This window comes from Triturus cristatus, chromosome 4_2, assembly GCF_964204655.1.
Source record: "Triturus cristatus chromosome 4_2, aTriCri1.1, whole genome shotgun sequence".
In the NCBI taxonomy this organism is placed as follows: domain Eukaryota; kingdom Metazoa; phylum Chordata; class Amphibia; order Caudata; family Salamandridae; genus Triturus; species Triturus cristatus.
In genome coordinates, this window is record NC_140586.1 from 110,239,282 (window position 1) to 110,259,261 (window position 19,980).

The window sequence follows — 19,980 nt, forward strand, 5'->3', positions numbered from 1 at the left end:
GGTTTCCTCCCCAAATACTCTTGGTAACTTAACAAATTAAAATTACCTGCCAAATGTATATTTGGATCCCCACATACTATCAGTGGATGCGGCCACAGTGCAAGCTCAACATTTAAGACTTTCATGACCTCTGGGCCATCTAGATTTGAACCATAGATCGAACAGATAGAGATAGGCCTATTATTAATCATGATTTCAGCTACTGCCCATCTACCCCCTCTATCTTCTTTCACTATATTGCAAATCCTGACTCCTCGTCTCAGCAGTATGGCCACACCTCTGATCATTGATGATTGCCTTGAACAGGCTACTAAATCGAGACCTAACCCTTTTAGGCACTCTTGCTTACCCCTTGGAATATGTGTCTCTTGTAGACATAGGATGTCCACTTGCATCGTTTGTAGAACTTTGGATAGAAGCCCCCGCTTTTTGCCATCATTTAGGCCGCAAATATTCCAAGTACTGATACGCAGCCTACCTTGCATCATTTAAAAAAGACATAGATCCTAGAGTCAACTCAACAGATAATAATGCTATGTTACCACCTCTATTCTTGCTCATAATCTCTGTTCCTGCACCACCTCTTCCAATGCAATTCCCATGACTACCATTAGAAACCAGAACCCAACAAACCCCCCAAACCCCACCCCCCTTTGACCCCCCACCTACCCACACCCCTTACCCCCAGCCCGTACCCCACCCCAACACTCCACCCCCCTTGTGCGGCAACAGGGCCGAAGCCCCTTGTAGTGGTATAGACTGGCTAACCCCGCTCTCCCCTGGATCCTTCGTCCCATTTTAACCAGAGAAGGGATCTGAGCTGCTACAAAAAACATAACACGCGGAAGAAAAATAAAAAGAAAAAACGTTTCATTAGATCGACCCCCACCTCAGTTCCTGAGCAGTAATAATTCCTGTAACGGAAAAAAAGAAAGACAGTGAGTGCATTAATACTTTTTTAGATAGAATTCACGAATTCCTTCGCCTGAATTTCTGACAAAAAAAATCTTGTCTGGCCCTGAAATATTATTTTCAATTTAGATGGATAAAGCAAAAAGGCTTGCGCCCCCTTGGCCTGAAATGGCACGATTAACTGTCGGCCTGACAAAAAATTCACAATCTCTCCCTACTCTCTTTCTGTCTGGCCTCCCTGAGTCATATACTCCCTCTCTAGCTAGAAAATTATTCAACGAAATTAATATCGCCCGGGGTTTATCCATAACTGAGCCAGACTTCTGTTTCAACTTAAAAGGAAACTGATGTGCTCGTTGGACCTCAGCATGCCAGTCCCACTGCTTTAAGTCCGGAAATGCTTCAGAAAAAAGTTCTACGACAAACTGTCGAGCATCCGCCCCCTCTCTTCCTTCCGGAATTCCTAGGATTCGTAAATTATTTCTCCTGGCACGGTTCTCCAAGTCGGTCAACTTCCACAACATGTCGTCTCTTTGTGCTTTAATTGAATCCGTAAGTCCTTTCTGTATTGCGAGGTCATCCTCTAACGTTGATATCCTTTCTTCATCCTCGACGATCCTGGCGGCTATGTCCGAACATGTTTTGGCCACTCTCCGAATCGAGTTCTGCATCTTCCGCAACACACCCTGTGTGCGAGAGCTCTCTTGGCGCGTTTCTTCTCAGTGTGCCATGATGATCTGGTAAATGGTGGACAGTGTTATCTCTTCGGGGGTGTGTCCCTGAATAGCATCCGTAGCACCAGCCCCATCCACAGCGGCACTCCCACTTGATCCTGGCTGGGTAGAGAAAGAATAATCCCATGTCATTGATCCCATTGTCATAGCGGACTTATTTGTCATGAGGCCCCCTTGATCATTTTGTTTCTTGGGCTTACGAACAGTACCCTCACCTCGAGATGATACTTTGCCTTTTTGCCCTTCTCCGAAGCACCACTCCGTGAGGTCGCTATCATCATCTGTCCATTCCTTGTCTGCACCTTCATCCTCAGACGAGCCCGTATGGTCTGACATTGACAAAAATGTATCTCCCTCAGGCTCTTTCCCAAGCCCACTAACATCATACAGATCCTTTGAGTCAGCTCCTTGAACTTCCAGTCCTGTAGGAACTAAGTTTTTGGTAGTTTTGGTAGAAAAATTAAAATTTAGCTGAGTTCCCATAATCTGACTCTCCAAGTGCGGGACTACAGTTCCCATAATTCCCCTACTTGGGATAGCAACCATGGTGCTGGATTCCCTTTTCCCCTCCAGATCAACTTACGAGATACTTCCATTTCCCCCATTGTAAGCCTGTGAACAAACCATAAGCTGGGAATTATTTTGGTCTTGGGCAAGCACTTGCTGATTCTCTTTGGAGTTACCACTTTATTCCAATCAAAATGGCTTCAGGTGTGCCATATGTTTGTCATAAGTCGGACTGTTAGCGCTCTAGTTGTTCTTTAGAACACTCTGGGAAGCTGCAGTAGAACACAAAGGAATCAACTGACAGTCTCTGCCCTTGTTGGAAGTACATGTTTTACTGGGAATGTCAGACTTCATTCTCACTTGACTGAGAAAGATAATGTGAATTTACAGACAGTATGCTCTAAGTTCAGCTTAAAGATCACCTTCCAAACCTATGTGGGAAAAGCATGAGAAAATTGTTTTCTCTCAAACATGATTCATGATATCCCAGCAGAAGGCTTTTTCACATGGTAAAATCACCTTAGAACACGCCACAATTCCTAAAATGAGTATGGTACCATCAAGAAATCATTTATAATGTAACTAAAGTCTTAAAACTTTCTATTAACTGCAATGCTTTTTAATGAGATGCTATCATGTATATTGATCCCAAGATGGCTGCCAACACTTCTTGGATGAAGTGCTGACAGCCAATCAAATCTCACAATGAGATGTGTCATTAGGCACAGCCCAGATATATATATTTCTTTTTCCATTAATATTTTAAAAACTACTGAACGGATTTATACCATTAACTAAAAGGCACGACTCTGAACCAAGGGCTACCTTTTTGGCAAATTTGGTTGAATTCCGTTCAGCAGTTCGGGCTGTAGGTGCGACTAAAGGCTCCTATGGAAAATTGCATAGGGAAAACATGTTTGGGGACCCCCCTTTTTTCTTGGCCCCCGCTTTCCGAATCACCCCGAGACTTTCAGGATAGGAGTGGACCGGAGCTGGCCAAAAGTTTTGAAAGTTTCGCGAAGATTCGTCAACCGGCTCCCAAGTTATTGGGAATAGAATGTTGCAGATTTCCTATGGAATATAGGTCCTAACTATATCTACCTACTGGCGTCCGCCAGTAGGTAATATATATATATATATATATATATATATATATATATATATATATATATTTATCCACAAAGCCTTTCCACGATGAAAAAAGCGTTCTTGAGCCCAGTTCCTTTAGCGTGATTATTTATTTAAGAAATAGCAAACACACACCCGACGCGTTTTGGTGCCACTGCACCTTGGTCACGGGTAATCGGCAGTTTGTGAAAAGTGCTACATATAGTGTTTAAACAAAACATAAACATAAAGGTAGGACTACCTGCCCCAACTCGATAATAAAGACCTTCAAAATTGGCATCCATTTTGTAGTGGTCAAATCGTCACAAATTACTATTTCAAACGTTTTATAATTGCCACTGATTACAAAATCTGGTAAGAGCAACACGAACATAATTCTGCATGTTGGTACAAAGTAATTTAAAACAATAGTAGTAATAAGTCCGGCTCAAGTGAGCATAATACTACAAACTAGCGATTTTATCCAGCATCACGCAATTAACTTTGCTTTGTGCTGCATGTTGCCGATTGATTAACGTCCTAGTGGACAGTCTCATAGATTATTGTAAATACTGCCCCAGTGGGCCCAAATTATCAGTGGCTCTTTAAATTAATTGTCTCTTTTTGCGCGAACCAAATCATAATTTCATAATGCCTCTGAAAGTAGATCTTCTTAATGGTATGCTGACAGTTTGGTCTCCTACAAAACATAAACAAACACATGCGGACAGCTGCCACCCAAAGAATCTGATTCACAGCATCCCCTATGGGGAACTTTTAAGGGCCAAAAGAAATTGCAGCACACAATCAGACTTTGAATCAGAGATGACAAACATGACAGAAAGATTTGGGGAAAGAGGATACTCGAATAAAATAATCAAACAAGCATGTACGAAAGTCAAAACAGTTTCGAGGGATGACCTTTTAAAACCAAAAACCCCCAAAGAAGATCAAGATGAGCCAATCAGATTCATCACTGCATACTCTAGCCAGTCGTGGCAGGTTAGAAAATGTCTGAAAAAATATTGGCATATCTTAAACATTGATCCTGAGTTGAAGAAAGCAGTGGGAAGTCAGCCGAAAGTCACATTCAGAAAATGTCCTGCTCTTAAAGATCTTCTTTGCAGCAGTGCTGTAAACAACAAAGAGCAAAAAGGGAGAGAGATAAAAGGATTTTACACGTGTAATTCATGCAAGGCATGCAAAAATAGTGTGAACCGAAAAGAACTCACCTTATCAAAAAATCAAAAACCATACATAATTCAAAAACATTTAACGTGTAAATCTGACTTTTGTGTGTATGCGTTGTGCTGTCCCTGCCCTCTAGTATACATTGGAAGTACTATTCACCAGGTGAAAAAACGAATCTTGGAACACACTAGGGCTATTATCAATGAGGACAAGCAATATCCCATTGCTAGACATTTTAAAGAAACACATGGAAAAAACATCAATGTCTTACAATTCTGTGCCCTGGACAGAATCCCAAAATCAGAAAGGGGTGGAGATAGAGTGAGGGAGCTACGGAAACTGGAGTCTAAAATGATTATCAAATATGATACCGTACAACCATTAGGTTTAAACAAAGATGAAGAGATGTCGGTTCATTTGGGTTAAATAATCATTAACGTGCTGTACATTTGACACTCAGATTACAAGATATTACATGATGCAAATAAGAAGCCATATGTTTGTTTTTTAATAGTACATATTAGTATAGTGATTGCAAAATTTGTTTATGTTTTGTAGGAGACCAAACTGTCAGCATACCATTAAGAAGATCTACTTTCAGAGGCATTATGAAATTATGATTTGGTTCGCGCAAAAAGAGACAATTAATTTAAAGAGCCACTGATAAATTTGGGCCCACTGGGGCAGTATTTACAATAATCTATGAGACTGTCCACTAGGACGTTAATCAATCGGCAACAGGCAGCACAAAGCAAAGTTAATTGCGTGATGTTGGATAAAATCGCTAGTTTGTAGTATTATGCTCACTTGAGCCGGACTTATTACTACTATTGTTTTAAATTACTTTGTACCAACATGCAGAATTATGTTCGTGTTGCTCTTACCAGATTTTGTAATCAGTGGCAATTATAAAACGTTTGAAATAGTAATTTGTGACGATTTGACCACTACAAAATGGATGCCAATTTTGAAGGTCTTTATTATCGAGTTGGGGCAGGTAGTCCTACCTTTATGTTTATGTTTTGTTTAAACACTATATGTAGCACTTTTCACAAACTGCCGATTACCCGTGACCAAGGTGCAGTGGCACCGAAACGCGTCGGGTGTGTGTTTGCTATTTCTTAAATAAATAATCACGCTAAAGGAACTGGGCTCAAGAACGCTTTTTTCATCGTGGAAAGGCTTTGTGGATAAATGAATGAGGATCGCTACCTCGCTTGAGCCCGCCACCGCAAAAGCGGCAAGGAAACCAGCGAACTGTATGAAAGAAAAAAAAAAAAAAATATATATATATATATATATATATATATATATATATATATATATCTCCAAATATATATTCTTAGAAACTGCAGTGCTTCTTCCGCCCCACTCAGCCCGTGGTAGTTGGAGCGTATGCCGGCGAAGCCCACCGGACAAATAGATACAACAACAACAAATATGACGCTCTCTCAGGGGATCAGTAAACGGGCTTGATTTTATTCCAGTAACGCGTTTCAGGGAACACAGTCCCCTTGGTCACACACTGGTTCGTACATCTTAAAGTCACATTGAACATAGATAGAGGACAAACATTTAGGTCGCATTGACAATCTGGTGACTATGGCATCCATTTTGAAGTATGTCCTGTTATACAAGTGTACTGCATCTTATTAGGCAATGTATGTTACAATTCACGTACTTAGCACACTGTTTCGTGGAGGACCTTCTGTTTTGTAAATTATAAACAATAAACAATATATGTTGAGAAAATTCTGAAATGTGGACAGGAAACAAATAATTGTGCTACCCATACTCAAAGATCTAATGAAAGTGTCATCTATATTTAAACGTGCCCTGTTGCATAATAATGATGGATCTCTAAGGGCATTGTCTATTGCAGATCGTATGTCTAGTGTTATGGATATATTTCCTTCGCCATAGTGGCTGTTTATAAATGCGGCGCGTAGTGAAGAGGTGAACCTCATGTTTGTTAGTTTTAAGAAAAAACATGTATACTTACCTCTTACTCACATATGTATGTACCGCGCATAGTGCAGCAATGGAAAGCAGTGGCCAAGTCTAACCGGTTTACCCACACTTGTGCTACAATCTCGTCAAAATCTTGTGTTGTGATCTACACATATACACAAATACACTTACCTGATATATAGTTACTATTTCATTGTAAATGAATGCACGGTAAAGGCATATGTGTGTTAAAGGCAATGCATGGCAAATGCATTGCGTGTTAAAGGCATTGCATGGTAATTGTCGTGTTGTAAAGGCTGTTTCCCCAATGTGGACATAAAACATGGCTTGGTATACTATAGTGAGAGAAAATACTAATGCTGCCAAAAACCAATCATTACAAACAGTGGGGCATATTATCAAGACAGGCAATACAATTATCGCCGCTTTAGCGGCAGAAAACTGCCGCTAAAACGGCGATAATGGGCTTGATAATATGCTCTATGGAATTCCAATTGAAGTGCAGGTTAGATGTCCTTCACATCTAACATGGGCTTCAATTGGAATTCCATAGAGCATATTATCAAGCCCATTATCGCCGTTTTAGCGGCAGTTTTCTGCCGCTAAAGCGGCGATAATTTTATCGCCTGTCTTGATAATATGCCCCAATATTTGCTGTGTGTGTTTTCTGCTTTCAGAAATCCTAGTAAGGGTCTGAACAAGTACCAGTAACTCCATAAAAATACCTCTGAAATGCTTGTCTGACTCATAACATAACACTCTAAATCTAAATGAGTCTAGCTCATTATAGAGAAGTGTGAGCGACATCTGCCTGCTTTCATTTTCTCTTAAAGAGGCTCGAGAAGCAAAGACACTTACGCGCCAAGGAAATCTATCCAGGTGTGCTTCACATTTATAGGGGTTCGCAACAATTGACAGCTTGGATAGTACAAAAGTGATAACTTTATGGTTCAATTGGATATAAGTACTCTGGGGCCGATTTACAAGCCCCTTGTGTCACTTTTGCACCTTCGTTGCGCCACTTTTGTGACGCAGCGGCAGCGTAAAAGTTGCGGCCCATTTGCAATGTGGCGCATCTAGGGAGATGCGTCACGTTGTGAAGCCCAGCACCACATTAAACCTGCGTCAGGTTTAATGTATGCAGGGTGGGCGTTCTGTCGCAGGAAGCCCCGTAAAAGTGACTAAGTGAAATCTACAAGATTTCACGGAGTCACTTTTACGTTCTTGCTGCGTCAAAACCCTGCGCCTGCTTGAAGCAGGTGTAAGGAGTGATGCAGCATGTTAGGCATAGGGCGCCCCTGAGCATTGCTGGAGTTGCGTCGTGCTTGCGACACGAGTCCAGCAATGCGTGACTTTTCCGTCAACAGATGCATCAGAATTTCTGACGCATCTGTCAATCCTTTCGCCATGGTGCGCCGTGTTGTAAATACGGCGCATCCATGGTGACGCAAGGGTTTTGCATGTTGGCTCAAAGAAAGTGACGCATCTCTACAAGATGCGTCACTTTCTTGTAAATCTGCCCCTCTATATTCGGCCCTGAGGAAAGGGCCTTGCAATCTCAGTCTGCCTCTAGTCACTTAGCTGCCAACATTTGAAGTGATTGTAAACAGGCTCAATTGAGGTAGAGAATGCTTTAAAAGCATTGGGACATATTAGCAAGACTGGTGATAAAATTATAGCCGTTTTAGCGGCAGGAAACTACAAGATTTCACTCAGTCACTTTTAGGCCCATGCTGCGTCAAAACCCTGCGCCTGCTTGAAGCAGGCGTAAGGATTGACGCAGCATTGTACAGATAGGGCCCCCCAGAACATTGCTGGAGCTGCGTCGCGCTTGCGACGCAACTCCAGTAATGCGCCACTTTTACGGCACAGATGCGTCACGCATCTGTGCCGTTTTTGCCCCTTGGTGCGCCGCATTATAAATGCGGCGCATCCATGGTGGCGCAGCTGTGGCGCATAATAACTGGCGCATCCCTGCTGATATGCAGGGATGCGCCAGTTATCATAAATCTGCCCCCTTATGCCTGCTTCAAGCAGGTGTAAGAAGTGACAAAGTGTAGGTTGGAATAGGCCTCAACACGCATTGCTGGAGTTGCGTCGTGCTTGCGACATGACTCCAGCAAATGCGTGACTTTTCCGCAACAGATGCATCAGAATTTCTGACGCATCTGTCAATCCTTGCGCCATAGTGCGCCGTATTGTAAATACGGCGCATCTATGGTGGCGCAAGGGTTTCTAAGGGTGGCGCAAGCAAAGTGACGCATCTCTACAGATGCGTCACTTTCTTCTAAATCTGCCCCTCTGTTTCTGTATCCTGTGAGCATTCTAATCCTGTGATACCTTCATTCCGGATTTTCACACTCCTTGGTCTTATCTACACTTCACTCCAGGTTTCTTGTTTCATGTCTTGTGCTCCTCATTCCTTGCACTTGGTGTATTCATTGCACCTGCACTCTGCCTGCTCCTGTGCTCCTACCTTAAACATCCACCTATTTCCGTCCTATGAGCTCAGTGTGTCGAGGCTCGACCTTGCAGCTGAGTCTCCTTGTGCTTTATTGTGATCCTGCTGCTATATTTCAACAATTGCTGTTTGATATCTGTTTCCATCGTTACTTGGTTGCATTTTCCTATTCCGACCAGTTAACTGTATTTGTTTTCTGTCTTTTGTTTATCCTGCCTTTTTGTTGCTGTGATTTGTTTGTTCCTAGTTCTCAATGCACACTTTTTGCCTCTTATGTACAGTCAGATTCCTAGTCTTGTGTTATGTGTTCCTGTTCTGACTGCATATTTCTGTCCTGTCCTAGTTAGTGTGCAGATTTCTAGTACTCACAGTGCTGTGTATTCCAGTCCTCTTCCTGATCTCGATTCCAGCCCTGTTTTTCCCTGAGCCCAGTTACTGTTTATCTGTTCATTGGTCTGCTCCCTGTTGCACTTTATTGTTACCTGGATTATCATTATTACCAAAGGGGCCACTTAGATTCTGAGGCTTGTGCCTCTGGCCCAGAGGTACACCATGTATTCTTTCTCCATAGGACCTGTTGGGTACCTCCCCAACCTCTGTGAGATTAATTGGCTCCCAGCCTTTCTGTAAGATATTTCTCCTTACAGAAAGATCACTTTCCTAGTAACATGCAAACTATCCTTTAAGATAATTTGTCTACCATTTCCTGGCTTGTTCCTTCTTGTTGTTGTACTCAAGTTATCTTTCTAGTTTTTCTTCGTTGACTTCCAGTTCCCTGATCACAGCCTGTTCCAACCTGCTCCAGTTCTCAGATTCTGTCCTACGTTTCCTTCAGGCTTTCAGGTGTTCTCTAGCATGTGTTAACCCCTTGCTCTTGAAATCCATTGTTCCTGCAGAGATCCTGTGCCACCTGTTATGTAGCCTTGTCCAGAACTCAGCTAGTGTCACTGACACAAATACATAGAGTCTCTAAGATTTAGCCATGCATGGAGTCTATATATAGTTCAGGCTATTGTTAAGTAAAGTATCCCCTCAATAGCGTTATAAGTAGAGCACTAACCTAAATTGGAAGCTTTCTTCACACTTGCTTGAAAGATAGACTCTCCTCACAGCTCTGTATCAAATGTGTACTCTGTGCCCAACCAGATTAAAGTTAGACTCTCCTACTAACACCTTTTAAAGGTACATCACTTTTCAAGCTATCTAAAAGGTAGATTTTCTGCCTAACCTATATATAGGGTACTTCCATTCTGACCTTTATTGAAAGAAGTCTCTCCTCCCAAATGGTCAAAATTATATTCAGGCTGGACTGCTCCCATGAGGCACAGGGTCAAGACTGATTTGCATATAGCTGGGTCTGAACTGAGGAGGCGAAGTGAGCTAAAGAACGATGATGTATTCAACCCAGATCTGTGACTGAGGGTGAGTGTCGGAAGAGTTTCAGCACTCCGTCCACCATCTCCTTGTGTTTGCTTTGTTTGCCCTAAGTTGGCAGGGTATGCCCAGACGTGGGTCCCTTGCTCACTTTCTCTTTGGATTCAAGCTAGACTGGCTGGTGAGGGAGGTTATCCCGAAACCAGTCCATGAATGCTTGTTTCTGGTCCAGGGAAGACATGGCTTGGTAGTTTGGCCTGGACTGTTCCCAGGAGGCACACGGTCAAAACTGATTTGCATATACCTGTGTCTGAAATGGGGTAGCAAAGTGAGCTAGAGAACGATGATCGATTCAACTCAGATCTGTGACTGGGGTGAGTGTCTGAAAAGTTTCAGCCCTCTGTCCATCATCTCCTTGTGTTCGCTAAAAGAGGGTTTGACTGGGTAGAAATAGGTTGTAATTAGTAAGCCAACCCCAACCACTGTGTTCTGTTTTAAATCCTGAGTTTATGCTTCTCCATGCCAAGCACTCTCAAAATGTACTGCCTCCCAGTACTTTTAGTATGGATGACATGTGACTCCTACACCTTATAGTCCTCTTTGTCTTATGTAACATTTCCTATACACTGATTCACTGACGTATGATTCATTGTCTCGGTATAATGTTTATGTGTTGTAAAGTGCTCTGACACCCTATATGTATATGAGTAGCGGAAACAAACTAATGAAATACCTGTGAGAAAGAGGCTATGGAGTAAGGAGGGGCACTGCTGGAGGGTGTTAGTGAAGGAAGACGTGGAGAAGGAGGTCAATGTGGCCCACCAACAAATTTTGTTGCACCGGGCACCACCAGCATTAAAGCTTCCCTTATGTACCGCAATTTTCTATCTTACCTCGAAATTCAAAAGAGATTAGGTCCAACCTTAAAAAAGGGTTTCCGAGTGTTAAACTGTCAGAATATTGAAACAAAAATATGGCCTGACATAAATATCGTGTCCTAATTATTGTTCACAAATATATTGCCCCTTTTAAATTAATAATAGAAAATCAACACCCATTGGGATGATGTAATTGTAAACTGACACTAACATATAACCTTTGAAGTTCAATGTGATGCCAGCCTTTAGCAGACAGTCAATGCCAATGAGTTAATATGCTTAAATAATTAATAAAAGCAGAGCATGGCCTCCCTAAATGTGCTTGTCACTATTTTTCCCATCACAGGCGATTTCTGAGATCAGAACTCATGTGTATTAGAATAAAAACACTGCAGAAGATACTTGTAATAGTTTTTACGTGGTCTAGTAATGCCACAAAACCAGTGCAGGCACCCAACTACTTCATTCCTTCTCTCTCTGACCAAAAGACAGGGCCACTGGAATTATGAGATTGTGGGGTTACAGTGTTTTCTGCATAACTATGGATTTGGCGCATTTGCCATGTAATCCATCATCTGCAGAATTTAACAAAACATTAGGGCAGATTTACAAGCCCCCTGCTCCACCAGTACGTCACTTTTTGTGACTTACTGGTGGCGTATTTCACTACTCCATATTTACAAGGACAAGGAAAAGCCACCCTGCGTGGCTTTTCCTGTCCTTCTAAATATGGCCACTTTACACGCAGCACTTTGCGTGAAAGGGGCGTACCATGGGTGTTGCTGTGGGTATCCCCACGCAACACCCATGGAACAAAACACATTTCCAGATTTACCAGAAACCGTAAATCTGGAAATTCGTCAGTATGCTACGCCACTCTAGGGGTGGCGTAGCGAGGCACAACGACGAGAAATGTTTTCTTTTCTCCTTGTTTTTTCCTCTTTCACTTGCATTCTGCATTCTACAGCATGCATTGAAAGAGGAAAATACCTGTAGCTATTGTTTTCATGCAGGAAGGTGCTGTTTCTATGTGTACTGCATCCTGCACGAAAACAATCTACCCATGACGCAGGCATCCTTGCACCATGGTGAAAGGATGCCTGCGCTGGCGCATGGCAACTGTTTGTGCGCCAGCGCAGGGGAGAGCACAGGAATGCGACATATTATTGTAAATATGTTGCATTACTTTGCTCTGAAAATGACTCAGTGTGGTACAGCAAAATGGCTTGCGGAATGCACTAAGTCACTTTCTCATAAATCTGCCCCATTGTTCCTAGTTTATGGAGTAGAAGTTACTAAAAACCCAGTGACAAGTGTGGCTGCGCAGTGGAAAGTCCTTTACAAAGGTTGACTGATCGCCTTTCGGTTACTTATTGCTGTAATTGGGTGTTAAACTTGTACTAACAAGGTGAAACCTTTACCAAGACATTGTTAACGTGTCAGAATATGTGCTGCATTATAGCAAACAATTTGTTTTTTCCTGGCACTTGTTTTTGTCAATCCTACAGCATATTTTGGTCCTCCTCTGCCGCATAATTCCTGTGAACATGCTGATAGAATGTATGACGTTACAACGCAGACATTTACAATGCATGCCTTTACAACGAAGTTTTTATATCGCAACATCCTTGACAATGCATTCTTTTACATCGCATGCCATTACATCGCATTTTCAGAAACTACCTTTACAACGCATTCCATTACATCGCATTATACCTTTACAATGCATACCATTACAATGCATACCATTCCATCGCATTTAAGGTAAGTGTTGGATAGTGTGGGGGTAAAAATGACTATTCTAACTCCAGTGAGTGCAACAGTAGGGTAAGTGTTGGATAGTGTAAGGGTACTATGTGTTGTAATGGTATGCATTGTAATGACTTGCGATGTAATGCCTGCGTTGTAGTGATATGCGTTGTAATTACATGAGTTGTAGTGACATGCAATGTAATGGCTGCGCTGTAATGACATATGATGTAAAGGATGTTGCAATGTAATGACTGCTACGTAAAGGTAGTGCGATGTAATGGCTGCGTTGTAAAGGTTGTTTCCCATGCTGATAGCAAGATAACAGTCAGACAGCGGGGCGGTGGGAGCTCTGCATTCTTTTGTTTCCTTAGGGACTGCAACAGCTAAAAGAAAAACAAATATTACCACTTTTACAGAAAAGGATTAGCATGACCTGCAAATGAATTATAAGAAAATGCAATTTTTTAAAAATAGAAAAAGAGGATATTAAAGGTCACCTCAGAGTTCCATGACCTCATAAGGACTCGGTCTGTGGCCTAATACTGCTTTATGGTCAATGAACTTTGTGGATACTCGGCATATTATGATTATGTGCAGATAGGGGTACCTTATCCCGTATATAATCTGAGGTACTTGTATTTTCCGATGCATGTGATATACAGATGCCAAATGAAAGAGTTTAGTTGTTGAGGCTGTGACTGTCTTTTCAGTTTAGTTTTGTTCTGAGAGTTAGGCATGGCCAATCCGAAGTTATTGGCCAGACTCTATGAAAGAAACCTCTGCAAGAAACACATGGGTCAACACTAAAAACAGTGAAGTGGACGTCACAAAAATGCTGAGCATCCCTATAGCAAAGAGCGATAGAGTGCAAAGTAACAGCAGAACAAACATGTGGAGTGGTGGAATGAAGGCTATCCATTACTGAAAGATAAATAGGGGCATATTTACAAAGGGTGATTGCCACCAGAACGTCACTTTTTTGATAATCCCTTTGTCTTATTTACAAGGCGGCGTTAAGCCACTTAACATGACTTAAAGCCGCCTTGTAAATGATGCTTCTATTCACGCAGCACTTAGCTGGAAAAGGGCGGACAATGGGTGTTGCAGTCGGTGTTCTGCTGCAACACCCATTGCTTTTTGACACTACCCCCTATTTACAAGGCTGGGGTACATATGGGACAGTGCCAAAAATAGTACGAGGGGAAAACCTGGTCTTAAACTGGCACAACGAGTAGAAATGAATAATTTATCCTCGTTTTTGCTTTTTCTATGTGTGCCGCATCCTGCACGCACTTAGAAAGAGCAAATTACCATTAGTGATTGTTTATGCGCAGGTAGGGACACCTTTCTGCACATGAATAATCATTCCCTGCAATGCAGGCACTCTTGCACTATGGTGCAAGGGCACCTTTATTGGTGCTAGGCAGCTGCAATTAGCACCAGCGGTGGAAATGCAGGAGTGCACCATATTATTGTAAATTCAGCGCATCCTTGGGTTTTGAGAATGACAGAGCTCAGAGTTACCAATTGTGGCGTAACACCGTGCTCCGCCATTCTGTTGTGAATATGTCCCATAGTGGCGAGGTGAAAAGAGCATGCAAGGTTCAGTAGAAAGAGAGTGTGATAAAGAACAGTGTGACAAAAAGTGAAACACAGTGAAGATGAGGCATGTGGAGAAACAGAGCAAGATTCTGGATCTGGAAACTTCCCACTTTCCCTGAAATCTATGTCATTCCTGAAACGTGGTACTCTTAGTGGCATGCAATGGCCATAAGTGACCAGGGACCAGATGTATCAAAGGGTTTTACCCATTCTGTGTCTATGGGAAAATTTGTTCATACATATGGCCCCAGATGCGAGCAAATACAAAGAAATGCAATTCGTTTGATCTGTTCGTCTAACACCAATTCATTAGAAATATAATTAAAATGCGTAGTCAAGATGTTTATAAAATATGCTGAAATTAATTTATATACTAATTCTCACCATAGAAATGGTTTTGGGGCAGAAAGACAAAAGTAAGGCTAGCTTACTGAAATGTATGGGTGGACTAAGTTTAATTGTTAGGTTGGTGGAACCACTTTCCCAAAGAACATTGATTTGTGCACTCGAAGTTAGACCTAAAGGTTCCAAAGTAATTGGTCAGTGAGTCAAGAAACTTTATTCGGTCTAATATGACCATCAACGTACAAAGAATACAAAGTTACGGATTCACCAACACATACAATGCCTTAAAATATTACTTAAAATGGAGTAGCTGACAAATAGTAGGATAACATCATCATAAAGCGGTTAAAAATGAGTAAATGATAAATTAAGGTAAAGGTATAAGGTAGGAGTATATCAAGTAAAAGACTCACACTTAATGGAGCCCTACGGAATTTTAAATAAAAAATATAAAAGCATATACTTTAAGGATACATTCATAAAACAAGCATTTTATATGTAATGAGCACAGTTTCCTTATTCCAGCTGCATGGCACCATAAGTTAAACAGCTAGGCTTGCAAATAGTGTAATAAAAAGAGCCGTCATAAAACTAAACTTGGGATTTGAACAAAGGTATACTCCATAAGTCACTCCCAGGAAAAAAACTTTACAGGGAGTTAGAGAAGATGAAAGTGCTGGTGCATATTGTGCAAAGGTACCACATTACATACATGTTATATAACCGAGACCGGAGCAGCTTACACTGTTTGTCCCTTCTAAAAAGAGGAAAGAATGCTCAAATAGAAAGGGCAGGAAGACATATTTAGGGAAATATGCATTGTTTCTATAATACATAGATCCAATAGAAATGTGTCTGCATACGGTTCATATACACAATCATAATAACATAGTCACTGGTGCAGATGCTAATTAACCCCTTCGCTGCGGCGGGAATTCCGCCGCAGCGCTGGGGGGGGTTTGGGGGCAGCGCGGTGGCGCTGTGCTCATGACGGAGCCACTCCGTCATGAGCCACGGTTGAGCTGTGCTCATGACGGAGTGGTTCCGTCATGACTCCGCCCACTGCGCTAATCGCCCGCACAGGCGGGGAATCAGCACAGCGTGGGAGAAGCGGCGGCCAGCGGCCGCAGCATGACTGAACCACTCCTTCATGAGCACACGGCACCCGTGGCTCATGACGGAGTGGCTCCGTCATGAGCGCTGAAGGGGTAATAAAACGTGCTCTATCTGTAGCTATAAACTAGTGGGACCAAACACAGTTAAGGAGCCACAGTGGATGAATTAGCCGTTCATCAAGCTAAGCCTCCTAATAAGCCACATTTTCCCCTAAAAATGTAGCTACTGTAATTGGACTTTTGGTGTTAAAGTACAGTTTCGCACCGCATTCATGCAATTTTTCTAGATAAAGATGCAATTCGAATCGACTTGAGCTGATCCATCACTTGCCCTGTGCTGGTACGTTGAATTTGTCACAGAAATTATTTACTCAGCAGTATTGTGACCAAAGGAGAGTAACCCATGTTTGCTCCCCACTCACCACATCTTGTTGGTGTTTTGCCACTACCTTTAATGCATGGATGCTCCAGTGGTACTATTGACGACATCACCTACTTGTTACATTTGCCAGCTGTGGGGCTAGAAAACCTAAATTATAATTCTGGCTTTTCTACATGACCATATTGTGTGTTCCGCATCTCCATGTGCATCAGTTTCCAATTGTCAAAAATTACAAACTGTAGCAAACTATAGGGCCGATTCTGATGCGATAAGGAACAGCTCTGACTATCGGTCGGAGCCATTCCGACCACATTGGACTTGCAAGTTCGGATTCGTTTTCAACCGAGCCATTCCAATGAGCTCAGTCAGAAGGGAATCCGACTCGGATTTCCGAATGGCTTCCAACGGGCTCAGAGAGCCCGTCTGCCATTGGGAAATCCTTCGGTACTCTTTTCCGGCTGAACGAGTACGATGGCAGTTTCCCACTGCCTTCTTTGTGCCGGCCTTTCCAGCACAGAAAGGAATTGGGAAACAGCTTTGGGGCCCCCGACAAGACCCCTATGGATGCAAGGCCACCAAATGGCGGCCTAGGGGGAACCTATGGTGCCCCTTTGTTGATCCCTGCACTGGGTGGCAGCCACCTTGGGATGACTGCCATGGCGTCCAGGGATGAACTGCCTCTGATCTTTCAATGAGAGCATGCATGCCGTTCGGAAAGCATGCTCCCATATAGGCATGCGACCAAACAGGGCTCGGTCGCATCCTACTTCTAAGGATGTAACCGACGACAGGATGTTGTTTGGTTACAGTTCCCACCTGATGTCGGACGGACTCCGGTCCGTCCGACATCAGAATCGGCCTCTATGGGTCAAACTGTAAAAAATTACTGACTCAGAAGTTGTAGTGGTAAGCCATATTCAAAATGGAAGAGGTCCCTTTGGGATGTAAAAAATAGTTGTTGGGAGCGTAAGTTGTAGTCAAAACTAAAAAAATATATATATTTTTAAATAATTATTTTTAAAACGCAACACCATTTCGTTAGGATAATTTGACCTCATTTAAAATAAAAAAGTTTGCCCTTTAAAAGGTGATTACAGTCATGGTGACCTGTTGACATTAACAGGGAATAATCCCTGTGATGGGTACCAATCAGAATCGTTATTAGCAATCTACCTCATTCATTTTCACGAGGTAGGTTGGTTTGCAACCCACTCCAAATTTTAGTTTTACAAACCAACCTGTAGACTGGATCATAAAGTTCTATACTGGTTGCAAATACACTGGTCTCAAACTATGACCAGTTTTTTGTCCCCGTTATTAAGTGCATCTGGCCGATATATTCATTTTCTGGTTAGTGCACAAGTCATTGAAGTGTCAGTGTTTTGCCAGTGGTGCAAGACAGTCACTATGTCCCAAGAGTCATGCACAAAAGAATACTAGCCAGGTAGGGTAGTGTACACTGTGCACAATTCATAAGGGTTGTTAACAAACCCTCATAGTACAATTCATCTTGGGGCCCATTCAAACATATTTCTGTATTGTGTTTACATGCAATGACGTTTATGTACTCAATTATGTATTAGCCAATAATATATAATGGCGCGGAATTTTCATTTGATTGTTGACTCTAACATATTACAATTGTTTCTGTTATGTTAAAGAAGGATTTGCGACAAATATAGTGGTCACAGACTTGACTGGTTAACTTGTTTATTTGTTTCTCAAGATGAATTGTACTATGAGGGTTTGTTAACAACCCTTAGGAATTGTGCAGAGTGTACACTACCCTACCTGGCTAGTATTCTTTTGAGTTTCAATTCATATGCTTGAACTGACAGCAAGCATAACACTGTAGCACCCAAGTCATATCTATTCCAACTGACACTGCATACACGAGAATCAGGTGTGCGCTTCCTTCTTGTTACGTTACACCCAAGAGTCATGCAAACATACCAATCTATCCATTTCACGTTTATGATTTATGAATGTCATGACTAAGGCCCTTGGTTTTCCATTTTTACTGATTTCTTTACAGATAGATACAGACAGAAACCATTTATTTTCTTGTCTGTATTTATTTTTAAATGTGGATAAAAAAGTAAATTATGTTGATTTTTGATTGATTCTAAATACTGCCTGCCATGGCCGCTAGGCCAATAGCTGCGTAGATTGATAGGTAAGGTTGTTAGAAAAGAAAGGAATTTAGTAAAGAGACATAAATAGCAGTAGATATGCACTAGGTTGATACTGAAATTTGAATATGTTCATGTAAGTGCATTGATTTATGTTCTGTGGGTGTTCCTATCATTGAATCATGGCAATGCTAATTTCAGCATAATTTTTTCACAAAAATCAAAATAACTATGGATTAATACAGATATAATTAGCAAAAAATAAATATGGATAAAAACAGATGGAATTACCAAAGAAAAAAATACCATAAAACCAGAAGCCCTAGTCATGACATACCCAGATGCATTAAAGTCTGCTCAGCTATGTACTTAGGGCAATACCGTGTGTTTCTTCTGCTTCATACCCTTGTTCTGTGGTGGCTGCTTCTCAGATGAGGAATGAACAGAAAACGATGACGAATGTGAGGATGCTTCCACGCTAAACAGGCCAGCCCTTATTTGCCCTGGTGAGGACAGGGAAATAACCTCCATATTGCTGTTGACAATCGCTTTGGGCTTGATTGCGAGAGGTCAAGGGTCAAAGATTATTCTTATCGAGGTTACAAGGCCTAAAAAGAAAAGTGGGTGGACTAACGAAGTTAGACAATATGCATGTGACATCATGGCGTGTGACATCAAGGTGCATGACATCAAGGTGCATGACATCACACATGGCATCACCGGATGTAGAATCACACCTCATAACCTCCCAGGAAGTGGCATCACAAGAAGTGAAATCAGATCTTAAGACCTCATGAATATGTTTAGCAAGTCTATCAGGAGTACATTTGAGAGTATTGCAATCTTTAACAAATGAGATTATGTGCTGGGGATGTGCCAAAAAAGTGACCCAACCAAACCCAAAATTTGGAACTCGATCTATAATTTTCTTTTAAATCCCTGAAACAAAGAATTTGGCAACAAGGAAAAAAATGGCAGCAAATCTGTTCTGCCTAATTGGCTGCAAAGTCTTCATTTTAAAATATCTTATGGAGTTAAGGCACCTGCTGCACAGATCTTTGTGTGCCCAGCAGTTCTCAGGGAGTAATAATGGTAAGATAACTCTGGAGGTTAACGTATTTGCTGGAGATTTGTGTTTTGTCTTGTTCCAGTTTTGAATCAAAGTAGCATAGAGGGTTAATATGTCTCCTGAAAGCACATCATGTAACATGCAGATGACAGTGTTTTTATTTTTATGAATATGGGTAAGTGGTTCACTTCTTTTAAGGTAATCAGGCAGAATATCGAATTGGAAATGTCGACTTACTCAAATATTGAGTTGGAAATATCGTGACACAGAAATATCGGCAGCCAAAATATCGTGGTCAAGAATATCGAATTTAAGGTAAGAAATATCGTTTAAAAAAATATAGAAGTCATCAATATTGTTTGAGAAAATATAGTGGTTTAAAATATCGATTTTTTAATTAGTGTTATGTATTTTAGTTTATATTTTAAAGATATGTGATGTATGTTTT